Raw genomic sequence first — 26,170 nt, forward strand, 5'->3', positions numbered from 1 at the left:
AAAGGCAAGCAGGGAGTTTGTTTATTCCTAGTGTTCTAGGGCCCAAGTCTCATCCCGCACAAGGGAATCCAACAAGAGCCCCGAACAAAGGAGTATAGCGGCTTATATACAGGCAGTTCTTTGTCTCAGTTACAGGAGTAGCTGGCGTTACATGATTGGCCAGGCAGGATGAGCGCATATCCTGTCTCTTTCTGGTAAACATGACTCAGGTCCTAGAGACCGCCGTTTGGTCCCCAACAAAGGCAACTACAATGTCCCATATCCTGAGTGAGCATGAAGTACAGGCTCAATAAATATTAGAATTCAAAGAAAAAACTTGGATTAAAATGTTAACATTTTGGATGATGCAATTATATAATTTTTTACCATTTTCTAATTTTTTTCTCAAAATGACTGGATTACTTTTATTTGTTTATATATTTTATTGTTAATATTTCAAGTCCACAGAAATGGACTCCATAGAGACTAACATGCTGAGCCCTTATGGCAGAAAGGGAAGAAGAACTAAAGAGCCTCTTGATGAAAGTGAAAGAGGAGAGTGAAAAGCTGGCTTAAAGCTCAACATTCAGAAAACAAAGATCATGGCATCCGGTCCCATCACTTCATGGCAAATAGATGAAGAAACAGTGGAAAGAGTGTCAGACTTTATTTTGGGGACTCCAAAATCACTGCAGATGGTGACTGTAGCCATGACATAAAAAGACACTTACTCCTTGGAAGAAAAGTTATGACCAACCTAGACAGCATATTAAAAAGCAGAGACATTACTTTGTCAACAAAGGTCCGTCCAGTCAAGGCTATGGTTTTTCCAGTGGTCATATACGGGTGTGAGAGGTGTACTGTAAAGAAAGCTGAGTGCTGAAAAATTGATGCCTTTGAACTGTGGTGTTGGAGAAGACTCTTGAGAGTCCCTTGGACAGCAAGGAGATCCAGCCAGTCCATCCTAAAGGAAATCAGTCCTGAATGTTCACTGGAAGAACTGATGCTGAAGCTGAAACTCCAATACTTTGGCCACCTGATACGAAGAACTGACTCATTTGAAAAGATCCTGATGCTGGGAAAGATTGAAGGCGAGAGGAGAAAGGGATGACAGAGGATGAGATGTTTGGATGGCAGCACCGACTCAATGAATAGGAGTTTGAGTAAACACTGGAAGTTGGTGATGGACAGGGAGGCCTGGTGTGCCACAGTCCATGGGGTCGCAAAGTGTCGGACACGACTGAGCAAGTGAATGAACTGAACTGAACATGCTGAGCACACATATACCCGTTACTTAGCTTTGTTAAACTGTAACCCTTGGAACTTCCCTGGTGGTCCAGTGACTAGGACTCTGTGCTTCCAGTGCAGGGATCAGGGTTCGATCCCTGGTCAGGGAATTAGATCCCACATGCCCCAACTAAAAGTTCGAATGCTACAACTGAAAAATCCCACGTGCCACAGCCGAGGAGCCTACATTGCACAGCTTAAAAGAAAAGAATGGAAGCGATCCCTTGTGCCGCAATGAAGGCTCAGCCCAATAAATAAATTCAAAAAATTTTTGAAATATAATAAAAAGTATGTCTGGAGCTTTTAAATAAATAAAAGCAACTAGTAAATAAAAGTTCACTTTAAAAAAATAAGTAAAAATAAACGGTAACCCTAGGCCTTGTGTACCTGAGTTTCCTTTCGTAAGAATTAAAAGGTTACAGAGTTGACACCCTGCATGTACCTTTCTCAGTCTCTCAGTCACCATCTCTCCCTAGAAGTGCCCTTATCTTGAGTATATTTATGCTACTACTACAGTGAGAGTATTCATAAATAATATAGGGTTTTTGCACATTTTGAAACTATATATACAGAGAACAAACTTGTGGTTGGAAGGAATAGTTAGGGAGTTTGGAATGGGCATGTACACACTGCTATATTTAAAAAGAATAACCAACAAGAACCTACTATATAGCACATGGAACTCTGATCAGTGTTATGTGGCAGCTTAGATGCTGGAGGCAGGTGGGGGAAGTTTGTATATATGTGGCTGAGTCACTTTGCTGTTCACCTGAAACTATCACAACATTGTTCACTGACTATACCCCAATAGAAAATAAAAAGTTAAAAAAATATACACAAATGGTAATCTGTACATGTATCATTCTTAAATGCCATTTTCATTTAGCACTTTCTGAGACTCCTTCATGTTGCTACATGTAGCTCTAGTTCATTTTCGCTGTTGTAGAGAATTCCAGAAGGTCTATGTCTATTTGTCCTTTCTTTTCATGGAGGACATTTATATCCTTTCCATTTTTTCCCTATTGCAAATGGGGTTCCTCTGAAAAATCTTGGGGATATGTATAGATCTCTCTAAATGTCCAACTAAAAGAGAAATTTACATCTTCCACTTGACCAGATATTGCCAAATTGCTCTGTATAGTACTTCTATTCTCACCAGCAGGGCCAAGAAGTTTCCATTACTTCACATCCTTGCCAAAAGTTGATATGTGTTGTGCTTTTAAAACTTGCCAGTTTGATGGATGTGAAATGATATCTTATGGAAAGTGCATAGAATTTTGCCTGGCACATAGTAGGGTCTGAGTAAGGGTGAGTTACTATTTTAATGACCATATCCATAATCAGTATGATAATCAATATGGGTTGGGAACCTCTTCATTTGTTTGTTGGTCATTAAAAGTTTTCTGTAAGGTACCTCTCAGGTCTTTTTCCCATTGTTCTACTACATTGCATTTTCTTAGTGGTTTATAGGATTCTTTATGTTTTCTTGCACTAATCCTTTGTTTCTTATGTATTCTTTGGCGTGTCTTTAACTTCATTTATGGTGTCTTTTGTCATTCAGAATTATGTTTTTTTTTTTTTCTTTAACATCCTCAGATATATCATTTCACCCTTTGGGTTGTGCTTTTTATGTCTTATTTTAAAAAACCCCTATTAGTGGGGCTTCCCAGGTGGTGACAGTGGTCAAGAATCCACCTGCCAATGTAGGAGACATGAGATGCAGATCTGATCCCTGGATCAGGAAGATCCCCTGGAGAAGGAAATGGCAATTCACTCCAGTATTCTTCCCTATTAGTGGTTATGAATTCCCAAGGGAACTCTATTTTTCTGGACAGAGCCCAGGCCTAGGTAGGCAATCTTTCATTTAGTCTCCTCTGCCAGTGGACACATGGTTTTCCCTAATTTTCCATTTCACTGAGGGAATAACAAATTAATGGCCCACGATTAATATGAGGGTCTTGGTCTCAAAGCCGTGGCTCCTCTCTCTGTATGTACATTGAACGGATTAGTATTAGGTTCAGTTGAGAGCTAAACCTGATACTCCAAAATACTAGAGACATTGATAAGAACAAAATTGTTTCATATGCCAGTCCAGAGAAAGGCAGTCCTCGCTGGCATAGAGTGTTTATCTTCACCATGTCCTCAGGTACCCAAGCTCTTTCTATCTTATTGTGCCAGTCTATGTGGCCTCTGTATCTCAGGTCACTACATAGTCCAAGAAGGCCCTAGCTTTCTCATTTACATTCCAGCCAGCAGAAAAGAGCAAGAGGTGAAGAAAAAGGGACATGGCAGCTATCTTTTGAGGAAGATTCTCAGTAGCTTCCAAATAACATTTTCTTTAATATCCCATTGGTCAGAACTTAGTCATGGTCGTCTATTCTGGATGACTGTCCAACTGAAAATTAGGAATTTGGTTTTAGATACACAGGAGAATGCATATTGGGGGCTAACAGTCTTGGCCACAGAGATCAAATCTCATCAAATCTCAAGGTGCCCATAAACTACTCTTGTTTTTAGTTCTCTCATCCTTTCTGGTACCTTATTTTCTTGTACTCTCAACTGTGCCTTTCAGACAGTCATTCAATAATTATTTATTGAGTGTCTACTATGAAGCCAGGAACTGTTTTCAGAGCAGGACTTAGACCAGTGAAGAAGACAAAAGCCCTGCCCGCATGAAGCTTACATTCTAATTGAGGAAGGCAGACCACAAGCAAACCAGCAAATGTAATACCGTAATGTCAGAGGGTCTGAATTTGGATGGAGAAAAGTAAAGCATGTGATGAGGACTGCTGGGAGTGGAGTGAGTCGTTACCAACATTTGGGTGAGAGCATTTCAGGCAAAAGTAAGACCAAGTGCCCTGAGGTGGAAGTGGACACTGTGTGTTCAAGGAACAATAGGGTGTGTGTCGCTGGAGCATAGTAGGAAAGTGGAGAGAGAGAAAGAGATCAGGGGTACACCAAAGATGCCAAAGCACCAGATCAGCCAGAGCATAGCAGGCTTTTGCTTTTATTGGAGTGAGAAGAGACCCACTGGAGGGTTTGAACAGAGGGACATGCCACAGTCTGACTGACATTTCATTTATTTATTTGACCTCTCCACACTGCATGTGGGACCTTATTTTCCCAACCAGGGATCAAACATGTGCTCCTTGCAATAGAAGAATGGGCACTGAACCACTAGACCACAGGGAAGTCCTTGTCTTAAGTTTTATGAAGACCACTTCAGCTGTAGAGTTGAGAATAGAGTCTAAGGTAGTAAATGGTGGATGGGGGGGAGATAAGTGAGAAGACTACTGAGGTTGGCCAGGCAGGAGATGAAAGTGACTCAGATTAGGATGGTAGTAATGGAGGTGGCTTCCCCAGTGGCTCAGTGGTAAAGAATCTGCCTGCAATGCAGGAGACTCAGGAGACCCAGGTTCGATCCCTGGGTCAGTAAGATCCCCTGGAGGAGGGCACGGCAACCCACTCCAGGATTCTTGCTTGAAGAATCCCAGACAGAGGAGCCTGGCTGGCTACAGTCTATTGGGCTGCAAAGAGTCAGACATGACTGAAGTGACTTAGCACAGGACAGCAGAATGGGGGTGACAAGAAAGGGTAAAATTACAGGTATATTGTGAAGGTTCAGCCAAAAGTATATGCTGAAGGGTCAAGACAAGGTGTGTGTGAGACAGAGATGACAGAACCAAGTCTTCGGTTTCTGGCCTGAGCAAACATTGAGTGATGATGTCATTTACAGAGACGAGGAATTCTGGGAAACAAGCAGGTTGGGGGATGGAAATCAAGAGACCTGGTTAAATTAGAGATATGCAAGGGGAGACATGATTCAGTTGGGCATAGCATTTTCAAGTTTAGAGATATTTGGGTTGGAGATATGCCTGTGGGAGTCATCAGCATATACGTGGTCATGAGATGAGGGGAGATCAGGAGGAAAGGCAGCATAGAGTTTGGGGGAGTTGGCAGCAGGGAAGATGGGGACTTCCTCTTCTGATTCCTATTTTTTCAGTGAAATCAGAAGAAAGATCATTTGCTGAGAGTGACATGGTAGAGAAGAAACTGGAGGTTTGAGGAGAGGGGAGTCAGTGTGAAATATCTATGTGTGATGTATTTTATATAACATTTCTAGGTGTTTGTTTTGGAACAGAGTTTTGTGTTATTCAAGGAGCAGTTTGCTGTGGTAGTTCACATTTACAGAAAGGAAAAGGTCATTTTATTTATTTTTTAAAAATATTTTTATGTTAAATTTATTTATTTTAATTGGAGGCTAATTACTTTACAATATTGTATTGGTTTGCCATACATCAACGTGAATCCACCACGGGTGTACACAGGTTCCCCATCCTGAACCCCCCTCCCTCCTCCCTCCCTGTACCATCCTTCTGGGTCATCCCAGTGCACCAGCTCCAAGCATCCTGTATCATGCATCGAACCTGGACTGGTGATTCATTTCATATATGATATTTTACGTTTCAATGCCATTCTCCCAAATCATCTCACCCTCGCCCTCTCCCACAGAGTCCGAAAGACTGTTCTATACATGTGTGTCTTTCTTGCTGTCTCGCATACAGGGTTATCGTTATCATCTTTCTAACTTCCAAATATATGCATTAGTATACTGTACTGGTATTTTTCTTTCTGGCTTACTTCACTCTGTATAATCAGATCCAGTTTCATCCACCTCATTAGAACTGATTCAAATGTTTCCTTTTTAATGGCTGAGTAATACTCCATTGTGTATATGTACCACAGCTTTCTTATCCATTCATCTGCTGATGGACATCTAGGATGCTTCCATGTCCTGGCTATATAAACAGTGCTGCGATGAACACTGGGGTACACATGTCTCTTTCAATTCTGGTTTCCTCAGTGTGTATGCCCAGCTGTGGGATTGCTGGGTCATAAGGCAGTTCTATTTCCAGTTTTTTAAGAACTCTCCACATGGTTCTCCATAGTGGCTTTAATAGTTTGCATTCCCACCAACACTGTAAGAAGGTTCCCTAGGAAAAGATCATTTTAAAAGACATGTAGTTACTTCTAATCATCCTATCCTTGGCAACATAGAAAAAAGAAACAATCAGAAATAAGAAATGTTTTTACAGATTTCCAGTTGCCTTGAGGAAGTGGCGTGGGGGAGGGAAGTATTGGGAGTTTGGGATTAGCAAACGCAAACTATTATATATACCATGAATACACAACAAGGTCCTACTGCATAGCACAAAAAGCCATTTTCAGCATCCCATGATAAACTGTGTGGTAAAGAATATGAAAAAATATATGTGTGTGTGTATACTGAATCACTTTACTATACAGCAGAAATTAACACAACATTGGAAATCAATCACACTTCAATAATATTTTTAAAAATCTAAAATGCTTATTAAATTCCAGCAAATGAATAAAATCAAAATGGAATTGGCTTTCCCCTTTCTTTACAAGGGAGGCATGACATCAAAGAGTGATTTGCCTAACGTCTCTTGCTCCCACCAGGACAGGGTGACTGTCATCCTACAGACAGGTTGAACTCCAGGGATGTTTGGCCACTGGTCCCCTTTCCAGGGAAGAATGCTGCTGCTCTACAATGCTGCACTGAAACTGTAGACAGGACAGAGGACTAGAAACTGAGAAGCAATGCCTCAGCTGTCTTGGGCAGATTAGCTAAGTTCTAGAGAGAGTTCCAGAAAAACATCTATTTCTGCTTTACTGACTATGCCAAAGCCTTTTCTGTGTGAATCACAATAAACTGTGGAAAATTTTGAAAGAGATGGGAATACAGACCACCTGACCTGCCTCTTGAGAAATCTGTATGCAGGTCAGGAAGCAACAGTTAGAACTGGACATGGAACAACAGACTGGTCCAAATAGGAAAAGGAGTACGTCAAGGCTGTATATTGTCACCCTGCTTATTTAACTTCTATGCAGAGTACATCATGAGAAACGCTGGACTGGAAGAAACACAAGCTGGAATCAAGAGTGTCGGGAGAAATATCAATCACCTCAGATATGCAGATGACACCACCCTTATAGCAGAAAGTGAAGAGGAACTAAGAAGCCTCTTGATGAAAGTGAAAGGGAAGAGTGAAAAAGTTGGCTTAAAGCTCAACATTCAGAAAACGAAGATCATGGCATCTGGTCCCACCACTTCATGGGAAATAGATGGGGAAACAGTGGAAATAGTGTCAGACTTTATTTTTTGGGGCTCCAAAACCACTGCAGATTGTGACTGCAGCCATGAAATTAAAAGACGCTTACTCCTTGGAAGAAAAGTTATGAGCAACCTAGATAGCATATGCAAAAGCAGAGACATTACTTTGCTGACTAAGGTCCGTCCAGTCAAGGCTATGGTTTCTTCCAGTAGTCATGCATGGATGTGAGAGTTGGACTGTGAAGAAGGCTGAGCACCGAAGAATTGATACTTTTCAACTGTGGTTTTGGAGAAGACTCTTGAGAGTCCCTTGGACTGCAAGGAGATCCAACCAGTCCATTCTGAAGATCAGCCCTGGGATTTCTTTGGAAGAAATGATGCTAAAGCTGAAACTCCAGTACTTTGGCCACCTCATTTCCAATGAGTTGACTCATTGGAAAAGACTCTGATGCTGGGAGGAATTGGGGGCAGGAGGAGAAGGGGATGACAGAGGATGAGATGGCTGGATGGCATCACGGACTCGATGGACGTGAGTCTTGGTGAACTCTGGGAGTTGGTGATGGACAGGGAGGCTTGGCGTGCTGTGATTCATGGGGTTGCAAAGAGTCGGACACGACTGAGCGACTGAACTGAACTGAACTGGGTCACCTGAAGATGTCATGGCCCCTAACCAAAGCGGATCTGAGTGTCTCAGTCTGGAGATCCCCAGAGATAAGGGCTAGACCTTGGCCAGGCAGTCCCTGAAGTTAGACAGAGCCAGTGTGTACTCAGGAGCTCTCTCACATGTTCTGCTTCATATTCCCTTTCGCATGGACTAGATTACAGAGCATCATTTCCCCTCTCCTCCCAGGCCACCTCATGAAACCCTGGCAGTCATTAACAGATTTTTTTCTGCAGTGCCAGCTGTAGGAAGAAGCAAACGCTTCTTTAGCATATCCTTCACACTGTGAGGAACTTAACCTGGGAGAGACATGTACTTCTGCTTACCATAGTCATAGAGGATCTTTCTTTGCAGTCTTCAATTTTGTTAAACTGTCCATGTCAGAAGCCATGTGGACAAGTGGTGTAGATATGGACAAAGATCTCACATGGTGTACGTATGGATGAAGAAGTGGGACAGATCCAAGATGTGTTCAGGAAGTGAGTTCTGTAGGACTTTCCCAGTTAGACGTGGGAAGGAAGGAGCATGAGGATTCTAGACCAACCAAATCCAGCCCATTTATTTCTGTATGACCCATGACCTAAGAATGGATTTTACATTTTTCAATAGCTGGGAAAAAATCAAAAGGAACCTATCATTTTGGAACCTATGAAAATTATGTGAAAACTTTTTAGTGCACCCAATTGAAGATTGATTGGAACACAGCCCCACCCACTTGCTACATGCTGTCTAATGACTGCTTTCATTCTGCAACAGCAGGACTGACTAGTTGTGACGGAGACTGTATGGCTAGCCAAGCCCCAAATAGTTCCCATTTGGCTCTTTACAGAAAATGTATGCTGACCTAGGTGACTCGTGGGTTCCTGGCCTGGGTAACTGGATGGGAGATATTGTCATCACTGAGACGGGAAACACAGGAAGAAGAGCAGGTGTTCAGGGAAGAGCAGGAGGTCAGGTGGGGGCATGGTGATCCTGAAGTACCCATGGGTCTCCAAGGGGAGAAGCCCAGCAAGCAGCTGGGTATAGATTCTAGAACTTAGGAGAGAGGCTGCAGCTGGATGCCAAGCCACGGAATCTTGACACCCTTCCAGTTCTACCTACCGAAGTAAACACACCAAAACCCATAGTCTTTTTCCCACTCTGGGTAAGGAGCTGAGAGTTCCAGGTTTGTTCTCAGGGCCAGTGTTTGCTTTAGCCATAAAGCTGACATTTCCTTTAGAACCCTAAAGATGTGACAAGGTGCAGGTGAAGGTGAGAGGGCTTTTGAGAATTTATTTGAGAATTGGAATGATCTTCAGTTTAGTCTCCAGTCTTCCTAGGATTTTAAGGCCTGTTCTTGTTTAAAGTGGGCTTCCCGGGTGGCTCGGTGGGTAAAGAATTCACCTGCAATGCAGGAGACACAAGAGACTCAGGTTCGATTCCTGGAGGAGGGCGTGGCACCCCACTCCAGTATTCTTGCCTGGAGAAGCCCATGGACAGGGGAGCCTGGTGGGCTACAGTCCATGGGGTCGCAAAGTATCTGACACGACTGATGATACCTGGCGAGCACACATGCACACGCTTGTCGAAATTACAGCTATATGGTGAGGGAGGACATAGGTGGATCTTTTGAGTTTGTTGTCCTAGGTTGCACTTTGGCAGAGAGGGGAAAAGCAAAACCAAAATGAAGCATTTTTCTATTCCTGAATTCAGATTCCTTCGGAAAACCACTGCATTTTTACTATATAAAAATAACATTAGAATATTAGTGAAAGTGAAAGTGAAGTCACCCAGTCGTGTCCGACTCTTTGCAAACCCGTGGACTGTAGCCCACCAGGCTCCTCCGCCCATGGGATTCTCCAGGCAAGAATACTGGAGTGGGTTGCCATTACTCAGCCATAAAAAAGAAGAAAATAATGCCATTTGCAGGAACATGAATTGCTGGGGTCCAGCCCCGGTGGATCCAGGGTGATTCGAAGGTGGGGATGGAGTCGGCGTCCTGGAAAAAACGTATTTAATTATAGATATAGAGGGAGATTAGAAACAGATAGTGTAGCAGGAGAATTAGTGGAGAAAAAGAGGCTGAATAACTGGTTTACATGAAATACCAATCACCACCTACGTAGGCCACAGGCGTCTTTCCACTTTCCCAAAGGAGAGGAGGCACTGAGGCCTCCCTGGTCCGATCTCAAGACGCCCAGGCAGAATTAGCAGGCTTGGTGAGTACCCACATTTCAGATGCGAATTCAGCCAGGAAAACGGGGAGCGAGAAAGAAACGACATGGGGGAATCAGTCTTTCCAGATACTGATCCGATTTCTTTATTTTTCAGGTTTGTTTATATACCTTTTTGTTATACATAGGGATGAATACAGAGTCACGTGGGGGTCAGCAGACCTGACCCTTGTCACAATCAGGTGCTTCATATAAAATTATACAAAGGTCTTATGAGTTTCATCATCTTTTAGCCATGAGGTCTGCTGACATTTTATGGCTCTTTCTGATACTGGTCAGTTAACCAGAAAACTTATTTTTCCAGGGGTGATTTTTTCTTAAATCAGGCGCCACCCTCCAAATAAAGTTGCATTCCCATAGGGTGAGGGTGTAGTGAGTTACAATCAAGAAAGGAATTTACTTAACCTAAGGTTTAACATGATTAATCTGAAAGGTTAATACTTATTTTTCCTATATGCTAGTTATATTTATTATAAGGGCAGGAATATGAAGTTTTAGCAGCAAATATTGGCTCAACAAATGTAAACCCTTTACCAATGTTCCCCTTAAGATCTATTTTGTCTTAAGATAGTGATAAAGTTACATAGCATAGTGATTTATAGTGATTTATAACAAAGTACAGTGATCTATAACAAAAGAGAAGATTCATTAACTCAAAAGTCTAGTATTGCTAACATCAAAAACTACTATATTTCCTTTTCTATATTCCAAATACATTGATTAATATATTCTCAGGTGCCTCAGGATATGGAGGCCTGATGGCAATCATTGACTCATCAATGAAAAAAGCCCTATGCTAATATTCCAAACTCTCTGTGCTGTTTACGGTTGAGAGGTTGTCACATAAGCTAGCCTGTCAGCAGAGAGGTTTGACCTGAGACATCCTTGTCACACCCAGGGCAGGGAATTAGCAGTAATTATTGGCAGGACAAATGAAAAAACCCTTCACCAATATAATTCCTACTAATGCTATACTAATAATCTTCTAACTTCTCAAAAGAGTCTGTATTTAGAAAGTTTTAAAACATCCTGTGCCTCTCACAGTTGGGAGGCTGTAAACAATCACATGTGGATGGACGAACCTGATCAGGCAGGCCAGAGAACCTTCAGAGTTCGTAAGCTGAAACACTCTTATCACGCCCAGGAATTTTTATTAACTGGAGCTGCAAGTTAACTCCTTCTCTGAGAAAAATGGTTATGGGGGAGAGCTCCCGTAAAGTACTCTGGTTTTGGGGTAGATGCTTGGGAACAGGGGGGTTTCCTGAGGCTTGATCACGCCTTTGCATATGCCAAGCTTCCTCCTCATGACCTTTGCCATGGGCGGAGTTCCTCACGCTGGCTCCCAACAATGAATAGATCTAGAGATTGTCATATTGAGTGAAGTAAGGAAGACAAACATCATATGATACTGCTTATATGTGAAATCTAAAAAAAAATGGTACAAATGAATTCATTTGCAAAACAGAAATAGAGTCACATAGCAAAAGAGACACAGATGTATAGAACAGTCGGTTGGACTCTGTGGGAGAGGGAAAGGGTGGGATGATTTGGGAGAATGGCATTGAAACATGTATAATATCATATGTGAAATGAATCACCAGTACAGGTTTGATGCATGATACAGGGTGCTTGGGGCTGGTGCACTGGGAAGACCCAAAGGGATGGTAAGGGGAGGGAGGTAGGTTCACGATGGGGAACACGTGTACACCCGTGGCGGATTCACGATGATGTATGGCAAAACCAATAAAATATTGTAAAGTAATTAGCCTCCAATTAAAATAAATACATTTATATTTTTAAAAGGGTAAAAAAAAAAAAGAAATAGAGTCATAGGTGTAGAAAACAGATTTCTGGTTACTAGGGGGGAAACTGGTGTTAGGGAGGGATAAATTTTGAACATTAGGATTGACACGTATAGACTACTGTATATGTATATGTATAACTAATGAGAACCTACTGTATAGCACAGGGAACTCTATTCAATGCTCTGTGATGACCTAAATGGGAAGGAAATCCAAAAAGAAGGGATATATGTATACATATAGCTGATCCACTTTGCTGTACACCAGAAATTGACAAAACATTATAAAGCAAGTGTACTCCAATAAAAAAATTTTTAATGAAAGAAAACGTTGATTCTTCTGGACACCACTTATTTCATTGATTTGAACTCTTGCCTAAGTCCAATGTACTTAGGAAGCTTTGGTAACAGAGACAGAAGTGGGTGATCCAAGGGCCTGGAAAAAGAGGCTGGGTACCGTCTAGCAATTGCCTTCCGATGTCAGGGAACTGAAGCTTTCCTCCTCCTTCCTTGCTTCCACATCACTTTATTCTCCTGCATCTGTCCTCCTTTTTCCCTGATTCATCTCCATGTGGTGGTTCAGAGTGTGAATTTCTACACTAGATTCCCTGGGTTCAGATTCTAGCTGACTACTTATTGATGGTGTGATCTCAAACAACTTATCTAGCTTCACTGTGCCTCAGCTTCCCCAGTCATAAGGAGGTGGGTGATATTAGTAATTGCCTCACAAAGTTGCAGTGAGTATAAAATGAGCTCGTGTATGCAAAGCTCACCTGTAGACCAAGTGCCAGATTAGAAATGAGGGTCGGGAGGCCCACTCCCGCTTGTGGTGTGCAGGTACGTGTGTGTGTGCCTGCTAAGTTGCTTCAGTTGTGTCAGACCCTATGAACTGTAGCCTGCCAGGCTCCTCTGTCCACAGGATTGTACAGGCAAGGAAACTGGAGTGGGTTGCCATGCCCTCCTCCAAGGAATCTTCCTGGCCCAGGAATGGAAGCTGCTACTCTTACGTATCCTGCATTGGCAGGTGGGTTCTTTACCACTACCATCATGGGAAGCCCGGTATGCAAGGACACAAGAGGTAACAGTTGTAGCTGAGGGTAAAAAAGTCCCTAGTAGGAAAGAGATCTCCCAGTGAATTTACTGATGGGATGACCAGCAAAAGGGTCCTTGAGGATGAACCAGCTGGTGGAGCAGCTTTCAGGGAGTTCAGTGAGGCACGTGGTAGTGGTACTCTGCACTCCTGACCTTAGAGACCAGGTACATTTTTGTTGTGGGTGGCTGCCTGGGCACAGTAGGGTGTTGCACAGCACCCCAGGTCTCTAGCCCACTTCCCAAAATGTCTCCAGTCATTGCCAGATGTCTTGGCATTGATCCTACTCAATGATCAATCCCAATTAAGAACCACAGTTCTAAGATCTAAGGGACCAGACAACAAAGGAATAACCAAAGAAGTGAGCATGTGTGAGGTCAGCCAGCAGGTGATGGTGGGGAAGGTCAGGGTCTATACACTCATACCTGCATACCACAAGCAGGAGCGGGCAGCCTCACCCTCATTTCTAACCTGGCAGTTGGTCTACAGGCAGGCTATGTTTGGAATCTGAGGATGCTCAAGGTCTGCCTCACCATCCCTGTAGCTGTCCTTTCCACTTCCTGGTGAAGTCTTTCTCACTACTAGTGACCCTCCAACTTGTTAACTTGGACAAACAATTTCAGTTCTATCACTGCTGCCAACTATAAAGCAGTTTAATTCCTCTAATAAGACCCAAGACATCTAAGATATTAGCCCTGAAGGAAAAAAAGCATTAGCTGGAGAAGACTATCTACTGAAAGACATAAAAATAAAGTCCTGAATCAATGGAGGTGCTTGTGTGTACCTTGTCACAATTACAAAGATGTGGTGGCTTGTTGGGCTCCAGAAAGAGGAAGCACAAGATACCCACCCCACTCTGCTCCCTCCTAGAAGAGGGGGTGGGATGATGAGGTAGCTGACTTCCTAGGGATGTCCCAACATCGGATCAGGGGGAGGAAGCAGAGCAGGGCCAGGGACTGATTTGCTGAGAGCCATCCAAAGGAAGAAATCCGTGCTGCAGAATACCTGGCTGGGAGGGAGCCTGAGGGTAGAGAGGTATCCATCTGCGAGATAAATTTCAGAGTTGGGGTAAAGAGAAGGAAACTACAGCCAGTTCCATCTCAAGACATTTCCCTAGCGCAGGCTTCTCAGATCCTGACCAACTAAATGTCAGTTTCCCCCAAGTTGCAGTGGCTGCAGAAACTTGCTGAAATGCCCTTCAGTGAGATGAGCTGGAGTGGGTCACGGTGCGGGAACTGGTTCATCCAGACAGCGAGCGCTGAGCAGCTAGTGTGAGGAGAGCACACAGCACAGGGGGGTGGGGAGCTCTTGGGGAGAAGAAGAGACTGAGCAGAGGAGGACAGGACCCAGGAGGCCCTGGGAGGGAGGGGCCGGCACTCACCTCCTAGACACAGAGACTGCAGACCTCACTCCAGGTCCCAACACCCGAAGTGAGGACGAAATGTCTTTAAAGAAGATTGGTTGGGCAAATTTTCCCCTACAGGATTTCTATAGCTGCAGTGAAATGGGTAGAAAATGGGGACAGAAACTGAAGACTTTTTCATCTTTTTTAAGAGACCTCATGATCTGTGAACATTGACAGAAGAAATCCAAATGAGAAACATACATTAAATTCAACTGAAGGCGGCTATGGCTTTAGAGACTCTCTAGAGAGGAAATACCGAGGGAGTAACTCCTATCAGTTCAATCATTAACCGAAAACTACTTCTGTGTAATTCTGATAGTGGAAGGAAGACAGAGGAGGTAAGCAGAGGGGCCTAAGAGTCTGGGGGCATAAGGGACGGGTGGTCAATGCTCAGGTGTGTGTGGAAGCTACAACGATGAATAACTGGCTACTGTTCAGGAAGACAGACACAGGGCAGGGTTCATATGCAGTCAGCATGTGCCAGTATGGCAGTGTTGATTGCTATCAGCCGGCAGCTTTGTATGTTTTGCCGGTGGCTTCCATGGTGGCTCAGATAGGTAAAGTATCTGCCTGCAATGCAGGAGAGCCTGATTCGATCCCTGGGTAGGGAATGTACCCTGGAGGAGGGCATGGCAACCCACTCCAGTCTTCTTGCCTTGAAAATCCTATGGACAGAGGAGCCTGGCGGGCTACAGTCCATCGGGTCACAAAGAGTCGGACATGACTGAATGACTTTCACTTTCCACAGCAAAGGAGGATGTGGTGGTGGTGGTGGTGGGATTACCTTATTTTCAAAACCAAAACATTCTGTGTAAATATCCCAGATTACCTCTTTGAACATTTCTCTTGCATGTGACCTGAATTGTATTCAGCCGACCCTGTACCTACTTGGGGTTCCGGTGGAAAAAAGTCTAGCCTAGTTTCCTCCCAGAAGCCTTTCACTTTCACTGTACTTGTTCTGGTAGGGATAATTCTGTCAGATCAGCCCTTTCCCTTCACTCAACCTCTTTCATTTTTTCTGTTTTTCTATCTAGATTTAGTTTCAGCTATGGAGGGAAGATATAGTACTATCTTCATGTTACAGTGCCTCTGGAAGCATCGCAAATCTTGACTATGGCACGGAAGAATTATGAAATAATTCAGTGCAGGAGCACTATAGGACCTGGTCAGCTTTGCACTGAACAGAACTCCACGTCTATATTAGCTCTGCTTTTGCTTCTCAGTATCAAACAGCCAAATATAACAGTGCTAGCCACTATTGCTTACATCTCTCAAACGGATACAGAATCGAGAAGACCCAGTCCAGTTAATGACAGAGAAAGGCCACCCTTGGAGTAGCTGCTAGATTATAATGTCTTACCTGTGTATCCCAGGTGGCTCAGTAGGTAAAGAATCTGCCTGCAATGCAGGAGACACAAGAGTCTTGGGTTGGATCCCTGGGGTGGGAAGATCCCCTGGAGGAAGGGATGGCAATCCACTCCAGTCTTCTTGCCTGGAGAATCCCATGGACACAGGAGCCTAGCAGGCTACAGTTCATGGGCTCGCAGAGTTGGACACCACTGAAGTGACTTAGCATGCACCTGTGTATCTATCCGCTGAATACAGCCTTGATCGTCCGTATAGCTGGCTTACAATGGAAGATCAAAAAATTGTGACAGATGGTCGACAATTCCCAGATTACAGCCCTCAACAGTTCATATGATAGCTTTCCTTGGTTTCCTATCAGAGGCACACACTCAGCATGCCAGATGAGGAGTCCAGAGCCTGTAAGACTCTCAGCCCTAGGCAATCTACAGAATCGGTGATTATTACAAAATGCTGCAATACACAAAGAATACAAAATGCTGCAATACACAAAGAACAAGACTTGTTGGTCAGAATTTGACCGAGGTTGGCTTCAAAAGTTTTCTAACATGGGGACCAAGCAACTAGAGTGCAAATGTACTAACAGAAAAAAAAAAAAAAAGCTGCTTTCCTGAGTTTGAGTCTAAGGCAAAAGGATAAGGAGGTCAGAAGATCAAGATAATGTTACCTGCTTTTATATGCAGGTAACATACTATTTATTTTTATTTATTTTTTATCTATTATTATTTGTCCTTTGCATGGCTCTTATTCTAGTGATCGGTTCTAAGGGTCAGTGTTCATTTAATAGTTAAAATGAAGTTTTTAACTACCCTGCCTAAGGTCCTTCCGTAACACACACATGCTGGTTACCCATCCCTCAAGGCTGTCGTCCTTCATGAAGCCTGTTTTGTTCTACATCTAAAAAAGCTCTGCCTGTTCAAGCACTTGTCATGACCACTGATTTGCTATTATCAGACCTTCTCTTATCTCCTTATGTGACTATGTCTTATCTTCCTCAACCACAAGCTCTTTGAGGGCTGGGGGATTGTTCACACTGCCTTGCCCATACTAAAAGCTCTAGAAGGATCTGGTTATCTAAACTGGCTTTCTTGAGACTGCTCAAGTGCTTATTCTTTGGCAGGTGCTTTTATGTTTCAGGGAAACAGAGACAAAAAATCAGAAGAGACTCTACCTTTAAGGGGCTTACCTTCTTAGTAAAAAAGTGGAAGAGTAGAAAGTTTTCGGGTGCTGTTTCCCCATCTATTTGCCATGAAGTGATGGGACCAGATGCCATGATCTAGTTTTCTGAATGTTGACTTTTAGGCCTACTTTTTCAGTCTCCTCTTTCACTTTCATCAAGAGGCTCTTTAATTCTTCTTTGATTTCTGCCATAAAGGGTGGTACATCTGCATAGGATGCTGGTTCCATTGTAGGTATAATTATGCAAAGCTAAGAATCCAGGAAAGACTTTCCAGAGAAGGAATTAAAAATAAGATTATATATGAAAGTGCCCATCTTGATCCTGAAAGAAAACAAATCAGTGGCAGCAGCAGCAACTGTGCATAGAAAAGAACTCTCTTCAGTGTGAACAAAGCTGAGATCAACTACAGAAAACATTTTATGTACCATAAGAAGACTTGCAATTTGTAAATAAAGTATGCGTAGGTAGTCAAATACAAAATTTTTTTAAACTCAAAGAAAATTAGGTATAAATCTCCATGATCTGGGATTAGGCAATGTCTTCTTAGGTATAACATCAAAGCACAAATGACAAGAAAACAGAGAAATTAGATTGCACCAAAATTAAAAACTTTTGTTTCAATGAACACCATTACAAAAGTAAAAAGTTAGCCACAGAAATTTATGGAAATCATATAGCTGATAAGAAACTTGCATCTAGAACATATGAAGAACTTTTGCAACTCAACAATCAAAAGACAAACCAAGATGTTATGGGGAGGGAGGTGGGAGGGGGTTCATGTTTGGGAATGCATGTAAGAATTAAAGATTTTAAAATTTAAAAAATAAAAAAAAACTAAGAATCAAAAAAAAAAAAAAAAAAGACAAACCAGTGTTTAAAAATGGGTAAAGAATCTGAATAGACGTATTGCCAAAGAACGGATAAGAATGGTCAACAAACACATGAAACAATGCTCAACTTCATTAACCTTTTGAGAAATGCAAACAAAAACCCCAATGAGATACCACTTCATACTTACTAGGAAGGTATAATCAAAGAGGCAGATAATAACAAGTGTTGTTGAGAATATGGGGAAATTAGAATACTTATTTAGTGCTGCTGCGACTGTTCAGTTCAGTTCAGTCGCTCAGTCGTGTCCAACTCTTTCGCGACACCATGAACCGCAGCACGCCAGGCCTCCCTGTCCATCATCAACTCCCAGAGTCCCCCCAAACCCATGTCCATTGAGTCGGTGATGCCATCCAACCATCTTATCCTCTGTCGTCCCCTTCTCCTCCTGCCCTCAATCTTTCCCAGCATCAGGGTCTTTTCCAATGAGCCAGCTCTTTGATTCAGGGGGCCAAAGTATTGAAATTGCAGCTTCAACATCAGTCCCTCCAATGAACACCCAGGACTGATTTCCTTTAGATGGACTGGTTGGATCTCCTTGCTGTCCAAGGGGCTCTCAAGAGTCTTCTCCAACACCACAGTTCAAAAGCATCAATTCTTCAATGCTCAGCTTTCTTTAGAGTCCAACTCTCACATCCATACATGACTACTGGAAAAACCATAGCCTTGACTAGACAGACCTTTGTTGGCAAAGTGATGTCCCTGCTTTTGAATATACTGTCTAGGTTGGTCATAGCTTCCCTTCCAAGGAGCAAGCGTCTTTTACATTCATGGCTGCAGTCACCATCTGCAGTGATTTTGGAGCCCAAGAAAATAAAGTCAGCCACTGTTTCCACAGTTTCCCCGTCTATTTTCCATGAAGTGATGGGACCAGATGCCATGATCATAGTTTTCTGAATGCTGAGCTTTAAGCCAACTTTTTCACTCTCCTCTTCATAGTGCAATTACTGTGGAAAACAGTCTGGCAATTCTTCAAAAGGTTAAACATCGTTACCATATGACCCAGTAATTCAACTTCTAGGTGTATGCCCAAGACAAATGAAAACATATCCATAGAAAAACACCATCGTGTTTATCTGGGTCATGAAGATCTTTTTTGTATAGTTCTTCTGTATATTTCTGCCACCTCTCCTTAGTATCTTCTGCTTCTCCATGCCTTCAGCTTCTCTTCTTTTCTCAGCAATTTCTGAGGCCTCCTCAGAGGACCATTTTGCCTTTTTGCATTTCTTTTTCTTGGTGATGGTCTTGCCCACTGCCTCCTGTACAATGTCACAAACCTCTGTCCATAGTTCTTCAGGCACTCTATCAGATCTAATCCCTTGAATCTGTCTGTCACTTCCACTGTATAATTGTAAGGGATTTGATTTAGATCATACCTGAATAGTCTAGTAGATTTCCCTAGAAATTTCCATTAAAAGATACAGTACTTATATATGCAATCAATTCATATAAATATGGTAACAATAACAAAGCATCTATAGACTTGATGCCATTGGTGCATTGGTTACTCATAAAATCTGCATGGAATTGCTTACTTTCTCTATGGGTTCTCATTGTCATGATAAACTAATACTACTAATGGTGACTTTATTCACATTTTACAAGCTGTTCAAAGACTATCAAAACAGTAGTTTCCAGGGAAACCTGGAGTCAAGCTTAATTGCAAAAATAATCAGTATAGCAGAAATGTATTCTTTGATATGAATTCATCTGTAGAGGCCAAATCAATTCATGAAATCTTTATTTTTTTTTAATTTATTTATTTTAGTTGGAGGCTAATTACTTTACAATATTGTAGTGGTTTTTGCCATACATTGATATGAATCAGCCATGGGTTTACATGTGTTCCCCACCCTAAACCCTCTTCCTACCTCCCTGCCCATCCCATCCACCTGGGTCATCCCAGTGCACCAGCCATGAAATCTTTAAACTATATAAACAGTAATAGCTAACATACACAGTGTTTCAAAGCCTACTTAGCTGGCTTTCTCTAGTCTAACCCACCTTGTTCTCTCTGTATACATTTCTGCCCTCAGTTTGGAAGCTGGTGAAAAAATCCTAGGGAAATTGTGCCATGACCTGGAGGCCTGTGGCCACAGGACACAAAATTATCTTTACTTTTTCCTTTTCTCTCCTTGGCCATCAATGAATCATGTCCAATCTTTCCACATAGTATCTCTTGCACTTGTCCTTTCTTCTCCATTCTTGTTCACATCTATGGGCTTATGGACTCATAATTAGATTACTACAATAACTATCTAACTAGTTTCCATATATCCATCTCTCTTGGACTCAAAAGCTTCTGGCAGCAATATAAAAGATTACATTCATAAAAGTAACATTTAGTCAAGTAATATCTCCATTCACAAACCTTGACTGGTTTCCTTCTGTTTATTGAGTAATGTCCAAATGCTATTGCTGCTAATGCTAAGTCGCTTCAGTCGTGTCTGACTCTGTGCGACCCCATAGATCGTGGCCCACTAGGCTCCCCCGTCCCTGGGATTCTCCAGGCAAGAACATTGGAGTGGGTTGCCATTTCCTTCTCCAATGCATGCAAGTGAAAAGTGAAAGTGAAGTCGTTCAGTCATGTCCGACTAGTCGCGACCCCATGGACTGCAGCCTCCTCTGTCCATGGGATTTTCCAGGCAAGAGTACTGGAGTGGGGTGCCATTGCCTTCTCTGCCAAATGCTATTATCCTGGTATTGAAGGCCTTCCAAAATCTAGGTGTGAATTTTCTTTCTAGATTCAGAATCCATTACTCCCTTAAACAAAACTGGCCTCTTCACCATCCCCTGACCTTTTACAAACTATTTCTGCACCTTTGCTTGTGACAGTCCTCCTGCCTAGAATAGCTTCTCATCTTTGAAAGCCTGTTCAAGGCTTTCTTTTCTCCATGAAGTCATCCTTGAACATTAACACTCACAGCAGCTTCTCATCCCTTGAATCTGATATGAGTTATGGACAGCGTCATTCATCTGGCAGTCCTCAGAGACAACTTATCTTGTCTTATATTGTTAATTCTTGTATTATTTATTTTTGTGTCTATCTTGCCTCCTCAACTAGACTGCAACTTCTTTGAGGGCAGGGGTCATTTGTTCTACTTTTTAAAATGACCCACAGGGCACAATGCCATGCCGGGGGACAGGATAGGGACTGGTCATTGACAAAAGAGCACTCACGTTTCCCTAAGACGCCTCATTCTCAGAAGGCATCACTCTCTCTGGGTGATGATTTTTTACACGTATGTGTCAAATATAATACTTTTAAAGGTGAAACTAACTTTTCATGTTACTCCAAGATATTAAGGAATTACCAACTGCCTCTGGAATTTCTGAATCCCTTATTAAAATACAAAATTAACCTTTCATAAGTAATTTAATGTTCCCCTGAAAGCTTACAAATGACATGTAAAGAAAAATGGCCAAGCCAGGTGCATAATAAGCTCTAAGATTTACTTAATCACAGAGTATTTAAAAAGCCAAAGCTCCATGCAATCCACTTATATTTCAGTGTCTGTTTTTTCCTTTTTTGTCGATAAAATAGGCTAAACTATATATGAACAATAAATCTAGGACTTAATGTTTACAAGAAAGGCAGCCAAAATTTTACGGATAGTTCAAGGTAAAAATGTCCTTCACATCTTGGTTTCTCCTGAATTATTTAGTTAATCTGAAGTTTCTTCATAGTTAGAGACATAATCCTTAGCCAGAAACTGGTAAATACGTGTTGTATACTGACCCAAGGAATGCTGTGATCATCAAGTTCTATCAAAATACTTACTAACCTTGTAAACTGAAGAAATCATCATTACAAAATCCCTACCCTCAGATTCTGCTGCTAAAACTTTGAAGTAACTGCAAATCTCAGAGATATTTGTTTAGCTTTATGGACAGCCTCAACTGATGAAGCTTTGGCAACAAATGCTGCTTGCTAGGCAAACAAAGGCCAGAAAGGAATCCCTTGCCTAGTATGTTAGAGAGACCACTGACTGGAATACCAAGCATAATTGGATCAAAACTTGAAGGATTTGGAAGTCTGGTATTTCTATATATTTGTCCTTTCTTTGTGAAAATTTCCGTGTTTACATAATGGTTTTGTTTCCTTTAACTCAGTCTAGACCATTGGTAGGCAAGGTTTCAAATGATCTCAGTTGGAAGTATCCATGTTTCATGAAAAATTTTTCATTTTTTTTTCCTCCAAGGACTAGTATAATAATGAATTTAGCTTCCTGTCAAGAAAAATGCTAAGTTCAAAGTATTATTTCCTTCACTTCTAATTACAAAGAAGTTTTACTTTTATTGACTGCCATTATACCATTTTACACAGTACCATTAATATTTTAAGTAACAATTAAGCAAATCAAATGAAAGTTTTTGAGCTCTATTCCTCGGTATATAGATCTACCTTAAAAAGTACAAACTAAGCACAGTGGTGCAATTTTCCAGGCACTTTAAAGTTGCTTACATATATATGAAAGCATGAAAGTTTTGGTGTCAGGAAGAAACATTCTGTGTATAACAAATCTTTAAATTCCTAACATTTGCACAGCTCCAAATATTTCTGAGAAGTTCAGTCTTATTGTCACTTGACATCTGCATGTCCTCATATTTCATCAGTGTATCTTGGGGAACCATAACTTCGGTCCCTTGACGTACCACTAATTGCACAAAATACACGTAATGTGTTGCTCATCCAGGGAGAATGCATTGGGTCTTCTTGTATTATCTAAAATGAAAGAGATGGCATGTTTATCACAAAGCAAAATAGCCATGGCCAAAAAAAGTATGTGTATACAAAATCACAGGCATATTCCAATTTATCAGTGACATTTAGCTATTTAAAATGATGTAAAGCAGAAAGAGCAAAGAAAAACATTACCGACTCAAGTCTTCAAAGCTGTATTACAAAGGCAGCGTATCAAAAAAGCAGAAAAGATGTGGTTACTCATTAAGAAAAATGAAAGGTTGTAAAATGCAAAATTCAACAGAAAATGAGAGGTAATAAAATGTTTAAATTTTTTTTAATAGATGGTCAGAAAAGAGCCTCAACAGTGAACTTTTTGATATGAGTTTATAGATCATCTTCTAAGAGTGGTTCTCAAGTTCACTTGGGGGTTATTCAATATGCAGATACCCATGCCCCTTTCCTGGAGACTTGGGAAATAATTTTAAGTGAAGAGAAAATAAGTCAATATTTCCAAATATACACCATAATTATGTAAACTAATAGATGTAAAAAGTTTTTTAATGAAGAACTTCACAAATGTATTAATAATTTTATAACCTATAAGCATAGAAACACATATATTCACCATAGTATAGACATTTTAAAAATTATCCGTTTTGTGTGATCAAAGGCAACAGATATCTCATGCATGGATTAGATGAAAGAATAGCATACCAAACTCTTTACTGAACAATCCCAACTTAGCTTTCGAGCTTTCAAGACTAGGTTCTCAAGATAGCTTTGAAACTTCAGTAGGAAGCCTGCAAACGGCTTCTGGTGGCAGTATTGGGTCATATCATCTGTATTGCTACAAATCACATCTCTATTATAAAGTCCATAATAGAAGAATTTCCTCTTATAAAAGCGTGAAGAAGTTTTAAAAGGACTTCATATTTTGATATAGTGTAACAGATAACACTAAAAAGGGCTGAGGAATATCCAGGCCATATCTTTTTGTCAAGTCATCATTTATGGAGCTAAACAGATAATTGAAATTTCAATGCACAGCTATATTTTATATTATTATATTTACCTTTGGGAAATAATAAATTTCAAATTTTGTGACTAAAAATAGTTATTATATATATATTTGTATTATTATATATTTTTGTATATATATATATATATATTTTTGGAAATATTGATTTATAAAACTTCACTAAAAACTCAACATTTGCCCAAACTAAGGTACACCTAAATATGATACATCACAACCATACAGCTTTCATAAATATAAACCAATAGAAAGCAATATTTTCTTGGTTAGCTATAAATATATTATATATAATATATGATAGAAGAATGCATAACATATAATGTATAACATATAATGCCAAGGGTTTAAAATTTGGTCTCTAGAACTAAATATAATAGTCATGGTTTATAGAAATTAAATGAGAAAGACAGGTGGGAAATATGACAGCAGATTCATAAAACCCAAGTTTCGGGGTGTTAAAAAAGAGACAAGGAACTTCCCTGGTGGTCCAGAGGATGGGACTCTGCTCAGGGGAGTAGTGGGATCAGCCCCTGCTCAGGGAGCTGGATCCCACGTGCCACAGCTAAGACATGGTGCAGCCAAATACATTTTTAAAAAGAGAGAGAGAGAGAGATAAGAGGCCCAAAATGGAGTCACTTGTGCTAAACCCACATCACCTGAGTTATAATATATAGCCTAATTGTAGTTTTGGCCTTTTTCAGGTAGGTAAACTTAACTAGTCAAAAATGTACATATATTATTTTCAAGTCCGGAATTTCCTGGTCAGCACTAGTGAGGTAATCCAACTGACAGACACTTGCTGTGCTCCAGAGGAAGGTGACCTTGCCTGAAACAATCAGGTCTCTTTTAGAATAACTTCCTTGACCTGACTCCTTCTACCTGTAAAAGGCTTCCATTTTCTATGGCTCTTCAGAGCTCCTTTCAGTCTGCTACATGGGATCCTGCTGGACTCGTGAATCACTGAATAAAGCCAAAAGCTTTAAAACTAACTCACCTGACTCTGAATAAAAAGCAGAGACATTACTTTGCTGACAAAGGTCCATATAGTCAAAGCTATGGTTTTTCCAGCGTTGGACCATAAAGAAGGCTAAGTGCCTAAGAATGGACACTTTCAAACTGTGGTGTTGGAGACGACTCTTGAGAGTCTCTTGGACTGCAAGCAGATCCAACCAGTCCATCCTAAAGGAAATCAGTCCTGAATATTCACTGGGAGGACTGATTCTGAAGCTGAAACTCCAATATTTTGGCCATCAGATCAAAGAACTGACTCACTGGGAAAACGCCCTGATGCTAGGAAAGATTGAAGGCAGGAGGAGAAGGGGGTGACAGAGGATGAAATGGTTGGATAGCATCACTGAATATGTGGACATGTGTTTGAGCAAACTCCAGGAGGTGGTGAATGACAGGGAAGCCTGGTGTGTTGCAGTCCATGGAGTTGCAAAGAGTTGGACATGACTGAGCAACTGAACAACCACAGTTGAATTTTGTTTTTTAACAAGGAAAAAAGAACTGTATAGAAAGCTCTAAATAACTTGATCATCATAACAGCAGTAAATTGAATAATTTGCTTTCAATTTGAATAATTTAGAGTTCAAGGCTAGGTGATACACTTGCATGCAATTTCTATAACTGTAATATATATTGCCTTAAAATGCTATAATTGTTTTATATTTTTGTACAGGTGGAGTTTTGCTGTTTTTTCCTATGGACAATGGAGAACAGAACCCCATAAACTGGACAGTTTCTAGGAAGAAATTATGTACCCTATTTGATTAAAGTACTCCCCAGTTGGCTCAGATAGTAAGGAATTCACCTACAATGCAGGAGACCTGAGTTTGATCCCTGGGTTCAGAATATCCCCTGGAGAAGGAAATGGCAACCCACTCCAGTATTCTTGCCTGGAGAATTCCACAGACAAAAGAGCCTGGTGAGCTACAGTCCATGGGGTCACAAAGGGTCAGACATGACTGAATGACTAACACTTCAACATACCCCAGAGGAGTGAGGGTGAAGAGAGGCATGTCCCCACTGTACTCAGGGGCTGAACCTGAGCTACAGGCAATAAAGGAAGTGGAATGATTCCCTGCCTGCCTAGTCCTGATCACCGGACTGCTTTGGCAAGGAGACAAAAAAGGACCTCAGAAAACCGAGCAGCAAAGGTATGCCTTGGACGGTTTACACTCATGCTTAAGTGGGCTAACAGAAGTCAAGACGACAAAAAGAGGAAACAGATCACGGAGTCCAGACTCCTCAGGCCGGCGAGAGTCCCTGTCACGAGAATAGGAGAGGAGACTGGGATCACTCACTCACTGAAAGATGGGATGATGAGAGTCTAGCTGCCTGGCTTCTCCATGCTGAGATGACCATGGTCAGAGAATGGGACTCCTGGTCACGCAGTGCAACTTTGGACTAACTGTAATAGATTTCCCATAGTCCTTT

General features: G+C 41.4%; 1 protein-coding gene and 1 long non-coding RNA gene across 2 annotated transcripts in view; one reads left to right on the plus strand and one right to left on the minus strand.

Moving 5' to 3' along the window:
* Positions 1 to 4,444: 4,444 nt before the first annotated feature.
* Positions 4,445 to 26,170, plus strand: part of LOC132658731 (uncharacterized) — a 33,409-nt gene continuing 11,683 nt past the window's right edge. Inside the window, exons 1-2 of the long non-coding RNA XR_009598726.1 lie at positions 4,445 to 14,913; positions 25,413 to 25,890. This is a non-coding gene — a long non-coding RNA (uncharacterized LOC132658731). The remainder of the gene's footprint in view (positions 14,914 to 25,412; positions 25,891 to 26,170) is intronic.
* LOC121818309 (uncharacterized) overlaps positions 19,748 to 26,170 on the minus strand; it is a 78,512-nt gene continuing 72,089 nt past the window's right edge. The window contains exon 6 of the mRNA XM_060407343.1: positions 19,748 to 22,734. The gene's annotated coding sequence lies outside the window, so the exon portion shown is untranslated. The remainder of the gene's footprint in view (positions 22,735 to 26,170) is intronic.

The sequence above is a fragment of the Ovis aries genome, chromosome X (assembly GCF_016772045.2).
Source record: "Ovis aries strain OAR_USU_Benz2616 breed Rambouillet chromosome X, ARS-UI_Ramb_v3.0, whole genome shotgun sequence".
Lineage (NCBI taxonomy): Eukaryota > Metazoa > Chordata > Mammalia > Artiodactyla > Bovidae > Ovis > Ovis aries.